We start from the raw sequence: 18950 nt of genomic DNA on the forward strand, positions 1-18950 counted from the left end.
CGTGGTGTGATGGAGAGAAAGAAACAGGAGGAGGGATTTTGTGGACCGGATAGCGCGGTGACATCAGCTTTGAAAAATGTGTGTGTGCAGGGGTATGTGTGTGTCTGAGTGTGTGTCTGGGGAAACTGTGGAATCAGGAGGCAGCAGGAAAGACAGAGGTCTCACTCTGTTCATTTTTTTTAAAAGAACCAAAGGCAAGGACAGGAAACAAACATGATTTGGAAGCGTCTTTAAAAAGGCCAACACGTTGAGAGGGCGAGCCATGTACAGTTTGCAGAATTACTGCTGAAAGCCGTTTCAACCCCTCCACCAATGAATGCCGCACAGTGCACAGCATGAACCTGTTACCGCCCAAGTTCCTGGGTCAAGTGCAACCAGTACTCTTGTGCTGGTTTGGTACATTGATTGTGTGAGTTTGCGGTAATTTTGCTTTAACAAAAGTTTATCCAGAACATGCATCAAGAGAGCCAAAAATCAATTAAATCAAAGCCACGTAATAAACCTAAAACCTAAACCAACATGGACGCCTGAAGGCCTTCTCCTACAGGCGTCCATGTTGGTTGACCGACTCGCAACTGGGCGGTCAACTCGGGTGTGACGTCATTCCTAGCTCCGAGATCCAAAAGTCCAAATGTTATCATCACTGCGTGTCACTTTAACATCACAACTTAAAGTGGACGTAGCCTATGTTACATATCGTTTTTTACATATACCACATCGATGACGGATTTAACAAATAGCCTACATATTTTCATTGTTAAAGGTTTTCTATGTGATTTTTCACACTTAAATATAATATAAATCAAGTATCTCCTCTGAAAATAACTCTGTGAGTCATGACTGTCTACAATGGGTGTAACACCCGAGTCCCACTGTCTGTGATGTTTTCAGAGTTTTCAGAGTCCTATCTTCACTTTGTTTACATCGTCAGGACAGCCGGCTGACTCCTCCCCTCGCGTATAAAAGTTGTTTAATTGAGGGACTAGAGAAAAGAAGAATAACATACTGTACTCACTGATTAACTGCGTTTCTAGATCACGCTCATTTCAGGTAAATTTACATGCAGTGTGAAGATACGAGCATAATAAGCGCGAGTTGTTTTGGTTTCATGCTGGTGCTCAAGGGCGACATCTGCTGGATCAAAAAATCACATATTAAGCCTTTAATTTACTTTGGGTACAAGTAAAAGTTAAAAAAAAAAAAAAAAAAAGATTTTAGGGGGGGATGAAGACCCTCCTGCAGTCGTTGCATTTTTGGTGTAGCTACTGAGAGAGTGAGCCATCGTTTTTTAAATAGACGATCTGTGGATGAATCAGACAGCGTGCTTAACCGGGACAGAGAGAGAGAGAGAGAGAGAGAGAGTTTGTGTGTGTGTGGTAGAGAGAGAGAGAGAGAGAGAGAGAGAGAGAGAGAGAGTGTGTGGTCGAGAGAGAGAGGAAAAGGCGTTTCCACGTTTCAGCAGCCGGTGACAGAGCGAGCCGGACAGCGGAGCAGCACAGGGACACAGAGAGCTACGGAAAGAGTCACGACACCTTCCTTTTTACCCCTTTTACCATTTCTCTTTTTATTCTCTCCAAACACTTGACTGACAGCTCCTCTACACACCGTGTGTCCCCCCACCCCCCCCATCACGGCCTCGTCTCATGAAACACTAAAAAAAAAAACTACAACTGAACAACAAGAAACGGACAAGAGTGGACTTTTTCTCGTTTCCTTTGCAGAACGTTTTTCCTCTCCAAAAAAAAAGCGACATTCATCCCCCCCCCCCCACCACCCCCCACCCCCCCACAGAGCTGTTTTTCTGTGACATCCAGAGGAGATTATCTTCCCGTAGACACTCGCATCTCTCCCTGTCTGTAGCTGACTCATATTTGCTGCGCTCAGGGTGAGTACATCTTCTTTTTTTTAACTCCTTTCTTTCTTGCTGCTTGTTTTAAGTGTTGAGAGAGAGAGAGAGAGGGGGGGGGGACTATTTCTTTAAGACAAAAACAATTCTCAAGGGTGTCGTTCATTAATGGGACCGAGCTGTGAGTGAGTCAGCCTCCTCCATTCATAGATATGGATCATTTCTCTCCTCACATACCGTTACATGGTGCCACTTCACAGTCTGCCTGTAAAAATGTGCTTTTTTTTTTTGATGCTGCCTTCAAATGCTCACAGTCACAGAGGATGGCAGGAGTTGAAGAAACGGGGCGTTCAAGTCCCTCAGGGGTGTGTTAATCTGCTGTGTAAACTCTGGGAGAACATGTTGTTGTGTGGATGCAGAATAGCTGTAAAAAAAAAAAAAAAAAAAAAATCACAAAAATAAAAACTTGAGGACGATTTTTTTTGTGTGTCTGTGAAGTAACAAAACCACGTGCCGCGTCTTGTCGATTTGACACCCCTCAGTCATAAGTGTGACCTTTTTGAATGGTTGAGTGGGGAATTTCCCATCCTCAAGAGGGGCATTTAACACACCATTGATTAAGCTAATTGGATTTCCTTTAGTGTCCCTGAAGGCATTCAAGTATCTTAACTGTCCTTTTCATGCTGCTCGGTCAGAGAGGTAACTAAGTGATGTGGCAGTATTACATCTCTTTTTGAATATAACTTTATTTATATCATGTTTTTTCCTTCATTGTGTTACTCCCCCCGATGTGTGGGCGATGCTTTTACTGCCCCCTCCGTGTCTGTATTAAAAAAAAAGATAACTGCAGCTCTATCAGATTATCAGCAGTGTGCTTGCCTTTACACTCTCCCAGTATCCAGGAAGAGGAAAGGGGAGATTAGAAACCAGCGGTGACCACCTGTGACCGTCCCGGATGGCTGCGTGTGTCAGGATGTGTGTGTGTGTTTGTGTGTGTAAACGGATGGGGAAAGGGGAGAGGGTCTTTTATGAATGGATGTAACAGGCCTGCCAACATGTTTGTATGCAGCTGCAAGGAGAGGGAGGGGGGGGGGGGGGGGGGGGTGTGACTCGGACGTCTCCTAGTATCCCTGTTTTGTCTGTTATCCAACCTCCTAATAGTTTTAAAGGACGGGCAAAGTTGGTCGGTTTTGTACGGTCAAGAAATTGTGCTTTTACATTTTTGCTCAAAATACGCTTAAACACATCAAATTAATAAAGTAGAAAGGTTGAAGTAAAAAATAAAGCTGTAAAGGCCATTTTGAGTGAGAGTGTTTTCATATGTTTGAGGGTAACAAAGAACCCTGATTAGCCCATTTTTGTGTATAAGTAGCATTGAAGCTAATGCTAATTTTAACATCAAACTAATGAAAAAATCCTCCAAAATTGGATGCAGAGCCCAAGGGTGTGTCATCCAGTTTCTTGTTTGTTCTGACCAGAAGAAGAAAAAAAAAGATGAATTAGCATTTTTGCTTAAATCTCCTGTGAGGAGTTTTTAGCGCTGTTAGCAAACAAACTAAAAAGACTATTAATGCCTCTTTATGAGCTACAAAAGCAAACAAGACCATCAGATTTACATTTGGTATTTTTTTCATGTCTGAAACAGCGGAGATAACTACCTAATGTTTGAAAGATCAGCAAATCGACACACAAGTTCCCACTTTGTCCACAGGGGGTCGCCAAAATCAACACAGGAGCTTTGCAAATGACTTGCAGGGCGAATCAATCGTCGTGAAATTGCTGCTGATCTAGAAAGCTCTCGAGATACATTAGATGTCATGCCTGCATCTAATCAGCCTCCCTCTCCTGTGTCCTGAACATTTACAGTACTAGAATGTCTTAAACAGCACGACAGCTGTCAGTCCATTTCCTGTTGTGTTGCATTCCGGTCATGTCATCCGTCCGCAGCGTGCACATTTTACATGCTGATAAATAATTCCAGAACAGCAAAATAAAAGATGAGACAACTTTTTTTTTTTATGTTGGGACAGTCACTTTAAATCGCAGCTATAGCAGTACATTCTCATTGGCTGTACATAAAAACACACATAAACGTCCCAATAAAATGCTAAAATGATGAGGATGCCTTGTGGTTAGCGTCTGCGCCCCTGTAGACTTCTAATCCGACCTGTTGCTCGGATACCGCTTGTCATTTCCCACTCTCTCTCTCTCTCTCCCCCGTCATATCTCTAAATAAATACATAAAAATCGCATTTGTAAACGTGAATGTCATACATGCAGCTTCCCCACTTATCGTAGCATCAAACAACACGATCCCATGTCCCCCTCCAATCTGTTATCATGGAGGAGGCGGGGCTTATTACCTGTACTTTTTAACGTAGCTCTTCGTCATTTAACAGTCTTTAAATCGTCATCGTCACCATCTCTCTGTGTCTCGCTGAGTCAACTCTCAGAGATCAGCTGTCAGAGGTCATGTCTCAGAGGTCACGTCTCGGAGGTCAGGTCTCGGAGGTCAGGTCTCGGTGGTCAGATTTAGAGGTCAGATTTGAAGGTCAGGTATTGGAGGTTACTTTTGTACTATAACTTCTTTCTCTGTCTTGCTGCTGCAACGCCCAAATTTACCCTCTGGGGATCAATAAAGTATTATCCTATCCTATCCTACTTCCATCAGTCAGTACGAGGAGCTAAAATGTTTTGGCGTCACTTTGTGTAAGCTGTCTTGTTGTCCATTTTTTTTATACAGTCCATGGTGAATTCTAGTCATAGAATGAGTGAGAGAGTATTTTTACTCTCTCTGAAGCGTCTGTAATATTTGGTAGAATGTGAAGATAAATTTAGTTGGAAAGTGCGGACTGTTTCACTGAACCATAAAGGACGTTGTTCAGGGTTAAGAAATTGATTCAGGGACAAGACCAAGTTATGATTAAGGTCAAATTTAGAGGTGTTTTACATGTGTTGGTACAAAGTGTGTGTGTGTGTGTGTGTGTGTGTGCCTTGACTCAGCTTTTTGGGAGCCAGTCTCCTCTCCTCTCTGATACATATCGATCTGTCTTCTCGGACAGAAGGGCGGGGGGGTAAGAAAACTGGGCAGCGCAGCAAAAATGAGCTTCCTCTCTCGGGTTCACTTCCTGTGTGTGTTTGTGTGTGTGTGTGTGTGTGTGTGTGTGTGTGTGTGTGTTTGTGGTGTCGGTTGTCCCCAGGCTGCCGCCAAGGGAATGTTTGTGGTCGAGTGTTTGTAGGCGCTGAGTCAAACACTGTTTCGGGAAGAAGAAGAAGAAGAAGAAACTGGTTAAACGATCAAAACAAAGGAAAAACATGACCGTTTTGATTACTGCTTTTTCTTTCCAGCAAGCAGTTAATTATCAGATGTTCGGATATTGACTGTTTAGCTCACCGTAACCATAGGAACAAGGTGGAACCACCAAAGTCTGCGAGGTAGAGCTTTAGCCCAACATTAATGTCTGTTGTTGATCATGGACTTCTGCAACCACAAAGAGGAATCAAAGCTTCTCGCAGACAAAACTGTACTCACCATCATGTGATCTGTTTCCTCTTTACCCACTTTTGCTTTCATTTGGCGTGAAACATCACAGAACCGGTACGGGTGATTATATCAACCATGCAAAATTTGGAATTTGGAAGGAATTTGTTTGTTTGTTTTTTGATCAAAAAAAAAAAAGTTTCAGTAGTGACAAAAAACACTTTAAATGTAATGTTGCATTTGGCGTTGGCCCTCTTCAAGGAGCAACGAGAGTCTTTCATTCCCATTATCTAAGTCCTGAAAGCTTTTTACACTCTTAGACTGAGCCTTGGAAAAAAATAAATAAATAAACTTTGTATGATTTTATAACATTACATCCTTCAATGCCTTCAGAGTAGCTCCCTTTGTTCTGTTGTTTTCTTACGAGCACTAAAAAGTGAGTCCTTGTCCCCGTTTGGAGAGAAGTTTGACTATAGCGCCGCATTGTTGCGAGTGTACAAAAGCCTCTGAAGAAAAAGATACAGGTGCCGAAGATGCTGACGGGCCAACGTTTCATATTGAATAAAACCCAGTGTTAGTAATGTCAATGCGGCGTGTCAACAAAGCAAATTGGACAAACAGGACAAATACTGAAAAAACAGCAAGTGAGTGTTCAGCAGAGCAGCCTCCCCGTGGCTCTTGAAAAGATGGCTTCCTGCAGCAGTAAATTCCCTCATGTGTCTCCTGGCGCACACAGAGAGAGAACGCCATTCCTGCCTTTTGTTTCCCCGTGCCTCCGCCTGTTTACTTTTCTCCATGTGGATGTCAGGAAGCTACGAGTTACAGCGAGGTCGCCATGTCAGTCGGCCACGTTACATCACCTCCTTTTTTTTTAATCTGCGCTAAGGCGGCTCGCTTACATCGCCTTCCCGCTCGGCCGCCGCCTCCTTTTTTCCAGGGCTCTGTTGTAGGTATCCATTTACAGATTACACTGGTGGAGCAGATGCTACCGTCTAACTCGGTCAGGGAAAATGTAAACAAACACAAAATGTTCTGGACAGCAACGAGCAACGGATCTTGGGGTTACAACAAACTGAATGTGTTCTAGTGGAACAGATGCCAACCTTTTTTTTTATAAATAATACAATAGTTTGTATAATGCTCTGAATCCTCTTCATGTGTAACACCTTCAAACAACAATCTGAAAGTTTTCTAGTATATGAAATTATTTTCTATTAATAACTCTTTCTGTAATCTTGGCAGCTGGAGAGGTGCCTTTGAGCAAGGTACCAAACCGTTAACTCTGAGGCCCTTTTGTGTGCTGTCCCATTACTCTGACATCGCTCCTTCAGTAAATGGTCCATAGGATCTTGTTGGTGCATTATGTGCATTTTCCGTGTAAATAGCAGAGTGAGAGTGAAAAAAATCCTCTCTGGGGTTAATGAAATATTCATGTTCTTTCTCTGTTCCTGTGTTTTTGATAGAGCATTACCCAGTTGTGTTAAAGGTCACATATTCTCCTCCTTTTTAAAAAGTTTAAGTAAGTCTTAGAGCTCCCTAAAACGTGTCTGTGAAGTTTCTTGTTCTAAATTCACTCTGATCCTGTATTTGATCATGTCTATAAACCCCTCGTTTTCAGCCCTGCTCAGAACAGGCTGTTTCTGTGTCTGTAGCTTTAAATATGCAAGTGAGCTGTGTCTGACCACGCCCCCTCACTCTGGAAGGGCTTGGGTGGCTCAGGCTTTCTCGCTCCATGTCCTATTGTTTACGGTGAGAAGGCAGACTGAGAGGGCAGAACAAACACCTAGCTGTGGGAGTGTCACCCACCTGGGGGATGGGGCTACTGCCCTTTGTGATGTCATGAAGGGAAAATCTCCAAACGGCCTGTTTGAGCACACATTTTCTGAAAAGTGGAGCAGGCAAAAGACGGAGAGGATGGACTTTTCTCATCATTGGGGGGTTTGTAGACAGACTAGAGAAACATGTTAAAGTGTATTTTGCATAATATGCAACCTTTAAATTCTTGTTTTTGATTGGTCGATTACAGCATCCCCAGGTCTGCTGTTTCTCTATAGCAAATTGTCTCTTATGAAAAACAGCCTGCTGCTCTGGATGATTCTCTCTAGGGGAAAAGAAAAGAGAATAAAAACAGCAGAGAAAATAAAAGAGGGATTATTATTTAAAAGAAGCTAAGGAAGGAAGGAAAAAACAATAATGGACGTCTCAAAGTCTAAATTTAGTTTCAAATTATTTTGCCTTTGTAATCGTGCGATACGAGTGATCATTTACCCGATCATTACATGATAACAACTTGTTTACTGAACATTATCCATTCTCATACACAGAGCAAACTGTTGATCTTCTTAAAATAATGATCTCAGAGACTTGTTTTCCCATTGGCCCTAACTGTATTAAAAAGGCTGCAATGATATGAATCATCAGTTCGGAGCACTCGGAGCTGAACCTCATTTGTTAGTCAAATAACTTCTTGTTTTTTAGCTGCGTCATTGTACACAAAGCCACGCATTATCACAGCAAGTTCATTCTGAACGAGACACTGGTACAACCTCCAGCTGTCCAGAGGGATTGATTCTTCAGGACAGGAAAACAGAAAAAAGTCTTCTGTTTTCTAGTTGTTGTTTTTTCATGATCTATGACCAGGACTCGCATTCAGGTCCGCAGTGAAACCAGCTCCAGGAGTCGAGCGTACCACCCCCACTGTTTAAAAAAACGTCCACATGAAACACAGTTTATTGTTTTGTTTCTCGGACAAAACATGGATGATCGGCTGTTCAGCAAAAAAGGAAGTCATGCCTTTAAAGGGGAAGTCCACATTTCCAGTTACATCACTGGTTTTTATTCCATGCTTCACGTTTGCTTTATCACAAATGGTCATATTATAGAGGCGGGACAAAAAAATCGATTTATGTATGTTTATTTATTCTTCTCTGCTAAAATTTAAAATTGATTAAAGGCTTTATATGTGATTTTTTTGATCCAGCAGATGTCGCCCTTGGGCACCAGCATGAAACCAAAACAACTTGCGCTGCATTGTTGTGTTAGCATGCTAATGCTAGCGATCTTTATTATGCTCGTATCTTCACACTGCATGTAAATTTACCTGAAATGAGCGTGATCTAGAAACACAGTTAAGCAGTGAGTACAGTATGTTATTCTTCTTTTCTCTAGTCCCTCAATTAAACAACTTTTATACACGAGGGGAGGAGTCAGCTGGCCGTCCTGGCGATGTAAACAAACTGAAGATAGGACTCTGAAAACTCTGAAAACATCACAGACAGTGGGACTCGGGTGTCACACCCATTGTAGACAGTCATGACTCACAGAGTTATTTTCAGAGGATATACTTGATTTCTATATTTAAGTGTGAATAATCACATATAAAGACTTTAAGCTACAACGCTTACTTTAGCAGCCAGATTCAAACCAAAACAGCACAGGCTATAAGTCCTCGCCTATCGCACGATAACAACCAAAACTGGTAAATAAGTTAGTTCTCCAGTTCAATTGTTACTAACCCAATTTTCTCATTACTGTACCTTTTTAAATTTTGAATTTGAATTGTAAGGCTCTTGGCCTCCAACTCTGTAAAAGAGTCGAATTCAATGATTTTTAAAGAAACTTCTAATTTAAATAATGTATTGAAGACTTCCCAAAGTGTACTATTTGTTTTTCTTTCAGGCTTGGTTTTATACCACAGTACTTTAGCTTGTGCCAAGCTGCATAGATGAAGAGTTTTAGAACGTCTTTCTACCAAAGAAATAGTCCCTATGAGAACAGTATGGTAGCATTTTCTAACAACACCACTTCCATTGTTTTAAAAGTACCAATTTTAAATTCAAATGAACACAACCATTAAAACTCAGTTACTGGACTTTCCTGCTGACACCTGAATGCACCACAGGTTTATTTTCTCAGATTACTGAATTTACTGGAAATAAGTGGCTCGCCTGAAAAGCTACTTTCGGAAATTGACCTAAAATGGTAAAGTTAGTGTTGATGCAGATGAGAAAGCCTCGATGAATGCATCAGCAACAACAGCACTGCGAGGGGCTGAAGAGCCTCTCTGGAGCAGCTGACTTCAGAACATCCAGCCTCGTGATGTTTTCTATTAGACTTCAACAACTTTGATCGAAACAGCGGGGTTTTTACGCTGGATTTACACGGGGAAACAAGTCGGGGGAAACAGCTGGATAAATTCTGCAATCGTGTATCCGGCAACACCTGAACATCCACACACAAACACACACTGCAGCGCTGCATCCACCTGCCCCCCTCCTGCTTTATCGAATCAGCTCTTATCAAATCCAATCAGACCCACTGAGGCATTTCATTTGGAGTCGAGCGGCAGAGTAGATTATGCACACGGATGACGGGGAACGGCTTGAATCAAAGTGCGCTAAACAGAGTGTGTGTGTGTGTGTGTGTGTGTGTGTGTGTGTGAATGTGCGCGTCAGCCCATCTGTACTGTTCTTGTTTGTGTGGCTCTGCCCGTCTGTGAAGGCTTAGGTGTACAGTACTGTATGTGTGTATTCCAGTTTTTTTGTGTGTGTATGTGTGAATCATTTCATCCATTATTGTGGCCACTGTGAAAAAGCTGCCAGTCAGACAGATTGGGCTTTACGAAACACTTCTACAACTGTATTAAAGCAAAGAACAACCCCTCAATGTCTAAATGAAATCCACAGAATCACTCACCAATTGCAAATAAACACACTCAAGTTATACCTCATGATGCATTTATGCTCAGCCCCTGAATAGAAATGTGAAAAAAAACTCTGCAGCATGTTGTGTTAGCACAGATGCTAAAACCACACAGGGCAGATAAACAGCATTTAAAAGAAGCTTTGAGGTGGTGTAGGCGTCGCTTGTAGCACAGCAACCGAGCTACCACGCAACCAAGCTGGAGGGATAAGATCTTTTTTTTTTTTACTGTATCCATGCGGCTGGAGACAGAGGGAAAAAAAGGCTTAACCTCTGTGGTATTGGGGATTTTTTTTTTTTTTTTTTTTAATAAATCACTGCACATCACTGCGCTTCAGATATACAAACTAGAGATGCACTCATTGTGAAAAACAGGGCTGATACTGATGTTGTTTCATAACTTCTTCTGATTCCCATAATGCCAACATTGTCTCTCATGTTTGACAATGAAAACAAATCAGAGTTTGTCCAACAGGTGACTTCCTCTGCCCCAATAAAAAAAAACCTCTTTAGCACTTAGCAGGGAGTGACTGATTAGCCTTTTTTTTTTTAAATTTTGGAAGTTATTAATATAAGAGCATAATAAAGATCGCTCGCATTAGCATGCTAACACAACAATGCAGCGCGAGTTGTTTTGGTTTCATGCTGGTGCTCAAGGGCGACATCTGCTGGATCAAAAAATTGCATGTAAAGCCTTTAACATTATCTTAAAAACCTGTTTTCTGGCTTTTACTGCTGTTTGTTTGTTTGTTTGTTTGTTTGTTTGTTTGTTTCTCCCTCACGCAGCAGTCACAGACGTCCATCTGTGCCAAGCATCTCAAAAAGTTGTCTGCTTCCTGAATTTATCAGCTGAAGAACAGATAGTGTCTTTGCCTGCCTTAACGTCATTACCTGCGTCTCCATCCCTTGTGCTCGGGATTCTGTGCTCATGCAGCTGTGTGCGTGGTTAAAAAAACAAAAAGCCCGAGGAAAAGGGTTACCCTCCCCACCACAGAGATGAAAAAGCCGACACAGTTCATGCACGAATCCAACGTGTACCCTCTCTCCATGACTCACACTGATAAAATGCGATGCAGGCGTCAAACTCGCTCTATGTACATGAGGTTTACGTAATCCTCTGGGGACCTGTGTACCTACCCAGAGCTGGAGGGGCCGCAGTCGCACTAATGCATTGTACCATTTCACAAAGGCACGACTCAAAGCATCAACATCAGACCTTTTTCACAGAGTCTCGTAAACCTGAGGGAAGCAACAAGCCACAAAGTCATTTAATTTCAACCTGGTCACATTTTAGGTTCCCGTTTTTTTTGTTTTTTTTTTTGTTTTTTTTACAACACTTTAAATTCAAGGTGTGAAACGTCTTCTTATTCATTAGTTTAATCAAATTTGACCAAGTTGAAAGTACTTGCATGCTCCCTCTTTTCAAGTGGAATATCTTCATTAATCTTTTTATTTTTTTAAGTATAATACTTGATTCTCCCCGTAGGAGGTAGTGAGGTTTGATACCTTTAAAAAGCAGCTTTATTTACCATGAACGTATATGTATAGCAATGATACATCTGCAACAAACCTAAATAGTTTACAACTGTTAAGAAATGGTATTTAGTGATGGTATTTGTGTTTAAAAATGTTACCTAGTTAGCCAACTAATTATGTATCATTAGCAATATTTAACCCCATGCTCAAAATGATTCAAAATGTCGTCACTTTTCAAATGTGCTTCCAGTCATCCATCATCTGTGTTTTCTTAATTATATGAAAGCCTTTTACACTTCGAGTCATGCTGTGTAAAAATTGAGTAGACTGACTCACACGCTACTGTATTTGCCCTTCATTTCACACAAAAAAAAAAAAAAACCCTCTTAGTCATCATGGCGCTGCTTTGTTGCTCATGTTAACACGAGGTCTTCTGTTGTTTTTTTTTCCTGACAGGTTGGGTAGATAGAGTAAATTGTACTTGCAGCGTTTTGTTCATGCGTCTTTTAAAAGGCCTCACGCGGCATCGAGTTGCACAATTACAGTACAAGGATGTGTAATTAAAGAAATTAGTCTTTGCTGGTTCCCTTAAATGAGCAGCGATTGAATCAAAGCAACTCTTTTGATTAAAGTAACACTAGAAACAAACTGTAACCAAGATGCTAATTAGCTATCTTTCATGATGATAGCCTACTACTACTCAATGTTATTGTAATTCCTTGTTTCACATGTGTTTGTAATGATTTAGAAAAACACAAATAACTAAGATTAAATAATGTAATTTATGGAATATGACACCCATCATTTGAGATACCCATCAGCCTCATTTATACTTTGTGTTAAATGCTAATTACCATGCTACCATGCAACACGTTCGACTATGATGTTGACTGCTGTATCCTTCAGACATCTGTGTTAGCATGGTTGTTATGAGCATATTTATTAGCGCGAGGCACAGTTTGAGCTTATTACCATCTAGGTACAGGCCACCGTTGTTAGTGAGTGGAAGCTACATCCATGCTAGCATTTCCATTTGGCTGTTAATTTTATTTTTCCAAAATACATCGAAGCTCTTGCTGTTAAATACTCGTCAGTCAACAGGTTCCTAGCGCAACATGGCTATAAAAAAAAAAAAATCTTAATAGACCTGCTTTGCAACAGGAACAGTCATTAGACGGAGTTATCGCATCAGTAATGTGGAGCAGGACTGCACATGTAGTCCTGCTGTGAATTCATCTTCCGTTGTGTTATTACGGAAATCCATATCAGAGGCGATGAATGCAGGCGGGTAAATTACACCAGTTAGATGTCTAATGTTCCCCATAGCCGGGATGATTGACTGAGTTTCATTTCCTATGAATTGCACCCATCTTCCGCCCTGGTACCAGAGTGCTCAATCCACTAATAGAGCAACAGAGAGGACTGAGAGAAAGAGAGAGAGAGAGAGAGAGAGAGAGCGAGTGGGAAGGGGTGGAGGCAGATCAGCAGGCAAAGTAATCTGAAATTTTGAGTCACGCCTGGAGTCTGAAACATCTAGACTGAACAACTTGAGTGTGTGTGTTAGTTTGTGAGTTAGAGAGGGGTCAATGCCTCGAATATAGACAGCGATTCCCCACAGACCCTGACCATTTGACTCCGTGTCCCTGTTAGTGAAATAGGGGGGAAGCTGCCATTAGAGTAGCCTCTCCTCTGTGTGTCTGTGTGTGTGCGTATGCGTACTTATATATCTATTCATAAGAGGACCATTGCCAGTTTTAGACATGGGGACCGAGGACCTTTTTGTAAAGTGAGGACATTTTGGCTGGTCCTCTCTTTTGAAGGTCTGTGTAGACATTGCATTATGCTAATTGTGTTGGGGCTTGTATTGTGAGATGATAAAAATATTGTATCCATATTGTACTCAAAATCTCTTATTTTTTATTTTTTTTGTAATCTGAACAATGCTTTGCTTTGCTTTTGTGTTGAGAGGCATAGCTGGATTTTGAGCAGCACAAACAAACAAATAGGAGAGTAACATTACAAAGAACAGGGTCATTTGGAACGGGAGACCTCCGAACAGCTCTTTGTCAAGTGGACACACTATGTAGTTTCTACTTTTAAACTAAATACTTGAAAATAAAAGGCACTTATTGGTATTGGGTTTTTTTTTGGTCCTTTAATTTAGAAATGCAAGACGGATAACACAAAAGTCCAAGATCTGCTCCAGTTTTCAATGGGTGTTTACTTTTTGATTTCACTTAGTTTCACGGAAATCTTGCGAGTAGTTCAGCCAACAAAATGTATCACAGACAACACAGCGTACAGAGTGAATTCAGTGTACGAGTTTGGTCACATCGCACAGCCTAAATTTACAGTCCTCACAAGTACGGAGATACAGACGTGTGTTTTCTCCCCCTTCGGCTCAGATGATGGCTGTAACTAAAGATGACTCAGCCTACGACCCACCCTTCCCTCCTTTTTTCTATCTGTTGGGCCCTAATGTTTTGTGCTTTAAAAGCTCTATGATGAGTGCTTCTACATGAACAAAAATAAAACCCTTTACGATGAATTTGGGGAAATAACAATGGTTACCATATGTCCTATCAGTCAGTTTACCAGTCAGTCAGAATCTTACATTCCAAGCATGATTGTTAACCATGCTGCAGTGTGTTTTTTATGTTGGCTAAAAGGCAGAATGCAAGTTAACACTGTCTAAAAATACAAGTTCTCTCACTTGCAGGTACTTTTGAGTCCTGCAAAAATAACAAAGAGGCACAGAATTGTTATTATGTAACTGAAGGTCTCAGATGTGCACTTGCTTTTTGTGTGCGTGAAGGTTGCAGGCATGACTAGACACTAAAACCCATCCATGGAAGGAAAAAATTAATTTAAAATTGCCAGAAGGATTACTAAACATTAAAACATTGGCAGCAGTGTTAATTAACTCGGTACTCAGTTAAACTTTGTAAAGAGTGATTTTAAATTATTTGGTTTTATTACAACAGGGCATGTTACAAACCAAAGACCATGACTACATCATATTTCATTCCTAACAAACCAGACTTTTTGCAGACTTTACTGATATGGCTAGAGAGATTTGAACCTGCAGCAGTGAAACAGCTGAAGGGAGAAGCTGAAATGAGAGTTGTGCAGTCCTTGTTATGAGCTCCATTTTCCCCTCTCTGAGCTTCTGAGGGAGTAAACCATCTCTGCTTTTCTGGCTTCCTCGTCTAAACGGGTGAGAATAAGGCGGAATAACATTATTACTTTTCAGCGACAAATCCTCTAACACATCCAGGCTTGTCACATGGAGCCTTAAAATACAACAAAAGGCATTTTCTCCTCCTCTCACTCCTCCACCACTTTCTACACCACGGCCACCTTTACTTTGTTCTATTGTCAAACACTAGCAAGTGTGCGTTACGTAAGGTTGTGTGCAAATATTAATGATTTTGTGGAACATTATGCATGTTGCGGATCTTGCCTGCGTCTGTTTTCTGTGTTGCATGAAAACATATAGGCTTCCGCAGATATGTCGAGTGTGTCTGTTTCTCGGGAGATGCAAGCATTCATGTGGGTTGATGCAGGCGTGGGTGCTCTGGCCTGTTCATCCTTGTGTGTATGTGTATGTGTGTGTGTCTGCAGCTGTGTCTCTTGTCCACTGTTGCAAGCGGAGGTTATGGCATCCTGTTCCTTTTCCGCGCTGCCTCTCCATCTGGAGCGGAGCCAGCATCAGTGAACTGTGCGTTACAGTGGGCTACAGCCCCATTATCGACTGTGGAGAATGCCGGCCATCCGGACCGCGGCCCTTGCGCTCATTTGTCATGCGCTGCGAAATAAGTTCTGAGCTCTACGTATCTGTTGATATGCCTTTTCTCGCCCCTTAAATTGTGATCCCTTTTGGAAGCAAAATTCAAGATGCCACAGCTACTCGTCTCTGTGAAAACCACACATTTTACAGTCACCTTTCAAACATTCACATCCCATGTAATCACCGGCAGTGCCCCCAATGCATCTCATGTACCTTGAAGTATCACTTAGCATCTCTTTAGGGGCCAATTTTTATGTCTTTTTTTAAATACACTTGAGTTTCACTTTTAATGTAACCTTTGATGCCATTAGAAAGACACTCTTTTATATCTATTTCAAGGTATCCTTTAGTCTTTGGAGAGTATACTCGAAGGTGTTTAAACGTCTTTTAAAGTGTCTCTTTGAAGTGTTTCTTTTGTATCCTACGGTGGATTTTTTAGTACGTCTGTTATAGGCTTAAGGTTTCCTTACGTGTATGTTTTAAGGTGCCCTGAAATTCAGATTTTATTGAAATCTTTAGTTATTCAACAAGTATAACATCATGATAAAGTCTCTGTTTTGGTTCAAAAATGTAATTGCGCTAGGTTAAAAACACATAAGGCTGTGGGTTAAAGTACTACCCCAGTGTTGGATTTCGTTGCCCCACATGACTTGAACCCCAGTTTCCCAGTGTTGAAAGTTCTTGGTTGTTTGGCCAATCCGTCGTTTTGAATCGCCACCCAACTGGACCGTCCTTCTTCATCCACTAATCTCCAACATGCTGGATAGCTGGAATCGTTGCTTTGAGGGTTTAATATTGCGGCAGATGGGTCGACATTGATGTTAGGTAAGCTCAATGGATCTCACACAGACGCTCAAGGGCGTATAAGACGCAAAAGCCGTGATAAAACATCTGTATCTGACGACCTGGGAATGACAACGGGCTGTTTTGGTAAGCCATTTGGTTCTCAAATGGTTGACGGACAATCTGTTTCAGTTTTGACTATCACTTTAAGATGAAGGGGGTTGGGGATGATTACAAAAAAACGTTCAGTATTTTAAACTCAAGCGTTTGAGTGGGGGTTATCCCTTCTGTGTAATCTCTTTTGACAAGTAAAAACAGCAGCTGAACAAAACAACAAGTTGCCTGCTTCACACTTACAAATACCACAAAGGCTGATACGTTAAGGGAAAGAAAAACATCGCTGAAGGTGCAACGTTCACACATTGGTAACAGCTCGAAAAAAAAGGTGAGAAAGTGGGTTTGTGCAGTTGTCCATCAAATAGAGACACAGATAGAAAACATATGATTACACCTACAAGGTGTTACAATATGCAGCTGATGGAGTGGAGATGGTAGCTGGAGGAAACCTGTATTTCTTATTTAAAAGATTGAGCTGCTTTGGTTTTTCCCAACGCTTAGCAACGCTTTCATTCATTGGCATGATATGGAAACACGAGATCAAGAATATTTTTGTTCTCTTGTCTATCGTTCTGGTCTTGTTCTCTCTAGCTGCATTTTTCCATCTAGCCATTTCTCCATCTGTAGCCAAATAGGACATTCTTTTTTTTCTTCCCTGTTTGTTCAGTTAGTGCCGCTTGAAGTTATTTATGCAAAGGTGTTGTGTGGGATACAAACCCGGCACCATCAAAGTCAAAGCAGGCCTTTTATTAGCTTAGCTTTGCATGTCTGCGCAGTAAGACAATTTGACCCAGTTGTGTGTGTCAGTTGGCCTCTGTGCTTGTGTCTTTGGCTTTGTTTCCTTATTGCAGACAAACAGTCGAGATCGAGTAAACTGTTTGAGTGGTGGAGGTGTTAGTTTTCTTTTTTAAGGGTAGAAAAAACAACATTATGGTCCTAACTTTACCTTCTTTTATACAGACGAAATGTGTTTTTGTGTCTCAACAACCGTAAACACAGGAGAGTCTTCCTAAACTGTGGTATAAATCCATGTGTACAGTTAAAGGCTAATGAAAGGGCCCTTAAAATCCAACTTTTATGAATAAATAAACAACATGCAATTTTAGGCAGACACTGTCTGACATAACTCAATCCTCAGCATGAAAGTCTGACATTCAGGGTTCGTTCACATTTTACTTCACACAGAGCTTGTTGTAGCTTGACTCGCATCATTTTGATTTCTAGAGTTCAAAGTGTGTCAGAAAGCGTTTGAAACAAAGCCGACAAGATCAAGAGTGTAGAATACAGGGATCACACGAAATAGATTGATGTTTGAAAGAGTCCCAGAAAGAGAAACCAGGAAAAAAAATAGAAAGTGTGATATTTGGTGAGCAGTGCGATGAGGAAAAAGAGAAATGTTTTAACAGAAGGGAACGCAAGGGAAGGGTGGAGCGGGTGGAGATGTTCTGAGGGGTGAATGGAAGAAGAAAAGCAACAAGAGAAGGCTTGTTGGTGTTGGAGACTGAGGATGTGAGAAAAGAAAATTACACGTGGTTTTTCTGCAGTAGTCGTCTGGATTGACGTCACCGTAAGTGTTACACGTGTTTTTCTCTTTAAAGACAGAAAGAAGAGAAAGTTGAACGACTTAGTCACTGGTTGTATTGGAAAGTTTGTTCTTTCACTTTGTTGTCGAGGATTTGACGAGAAGATTGATACCAATGTTGTGTATGTACACTAAATATAATGCTGCTACCAGAAGCTAGCTAGCTTAGCATAAAGACTAGAAACACAGGGAGCTATTCTCGCTCTGTAAAAAACAAAATGTACAAAAATGAACAGATCATTACAATTTGCCTGACCATTTTTAGGATTAGGAGAGACTTCCTTGAGTTTTCGGATCAAAATGAATGAAGGCCCTGATTGGTTGTCTCCTCTTGGCTCTTGTATTTATGCTACATGCTAAGTAAAGCTAGTTTCACAGAGGAAGTAATTTTCTCACCAAACTCACTGCAAGAAATTGACTGAGCAAATTCCACAAACATATTTCTTTAAAGGGAGCGGTCCTCCGTCATTTACAAAAGCCCCCAGCACTAACAGCACAATGCAGATACTTCATTTTTTGTTTTACATTTTCCACCACAGAGACTGTGAATCTATACATTGTCTACATTTCCTCATACAGGCTGCTCTGCTGTGGTTACAGTAAGAACTGAAGCGGGCTTTAAACTCTGTCATCAGATTTTTAGTTAAAAATTAATGTTCCCGTCCTGCGTCGTGTCCACAGTGGATTTCCTCTTTTCACCTTGTTCCTCTTCAAATGATGAATTTGCTCTGTGAACTTCAACCCCTCGAGGAAATGAGAAACCATTAGAGTAACTGCTCCGCCATCTGGCTCTCATCTTCTCTTCAGGAGACGAGTTGTCGTCGGAGCCCAGTTAAAGCGTAACTTAGGACAGGCTGCCTGAGTTTAACATCTCAATGCCCTTCTCCCCTCTTCTTCTTCTTCATCCCCCTCTCTCTTCCTCGGCCTCAGGCCTTTCCTCGCTTGTCTTCTTAAATTTCATTCTCGTCATGCCTCTGTAACACACACAGCCAGACACGTCAGCGGCCGATCACGAGAGACCAGCCAGACTCCTGATCTGATTTTCTCGATTATTGGACAACAGATCAAAACATCTGACAGAGTTTCCCTGCAGGCTGACTGTGTCGCAGTGTTTTTGGCTCTTAATTAGTTTTCCTGCTTCACTACCTGGCCACCTGTCTGCCTGGCTTTGTCA

General features: G+C 41.4%; 1 protein-coding gene across 1 annotated transcript in view; it reads left to right on the plus strand.

The window, feature by feature from the left end:
* The first annotated feature begins 1435 nt into the window (after positions 1 to 1435).
* LOC132958168 (astrocytic phosphoprotein PEA-15) overlaps positions 1436 to 18950 on the plus strand; it is a 47494-nt gene continuing 29979 nt past the window's right edge. The window contains exon 1 of the mRNA XM_061030816.1: positions 1436 to 1885. The gene's annotated coding sequence lies outside the window, so the exon portion shown is untranslated. The remainder of the gene's footprint in view (positions 1886 to 18950) is intronic.

This window comes from Labrus mixtus, chromosome 23 (assembly GCF_963584025.1).
Source record: "Labrus mixtus chromosome 23, fLabMix1.1, whole genome shotgun sequence".
Classification (NCBI taxonomy): Eukaryota; Metazoa; Chordata; class Actinopteri; order Labriformes; family Labridae; genus Labrus; species Labrus mixtus.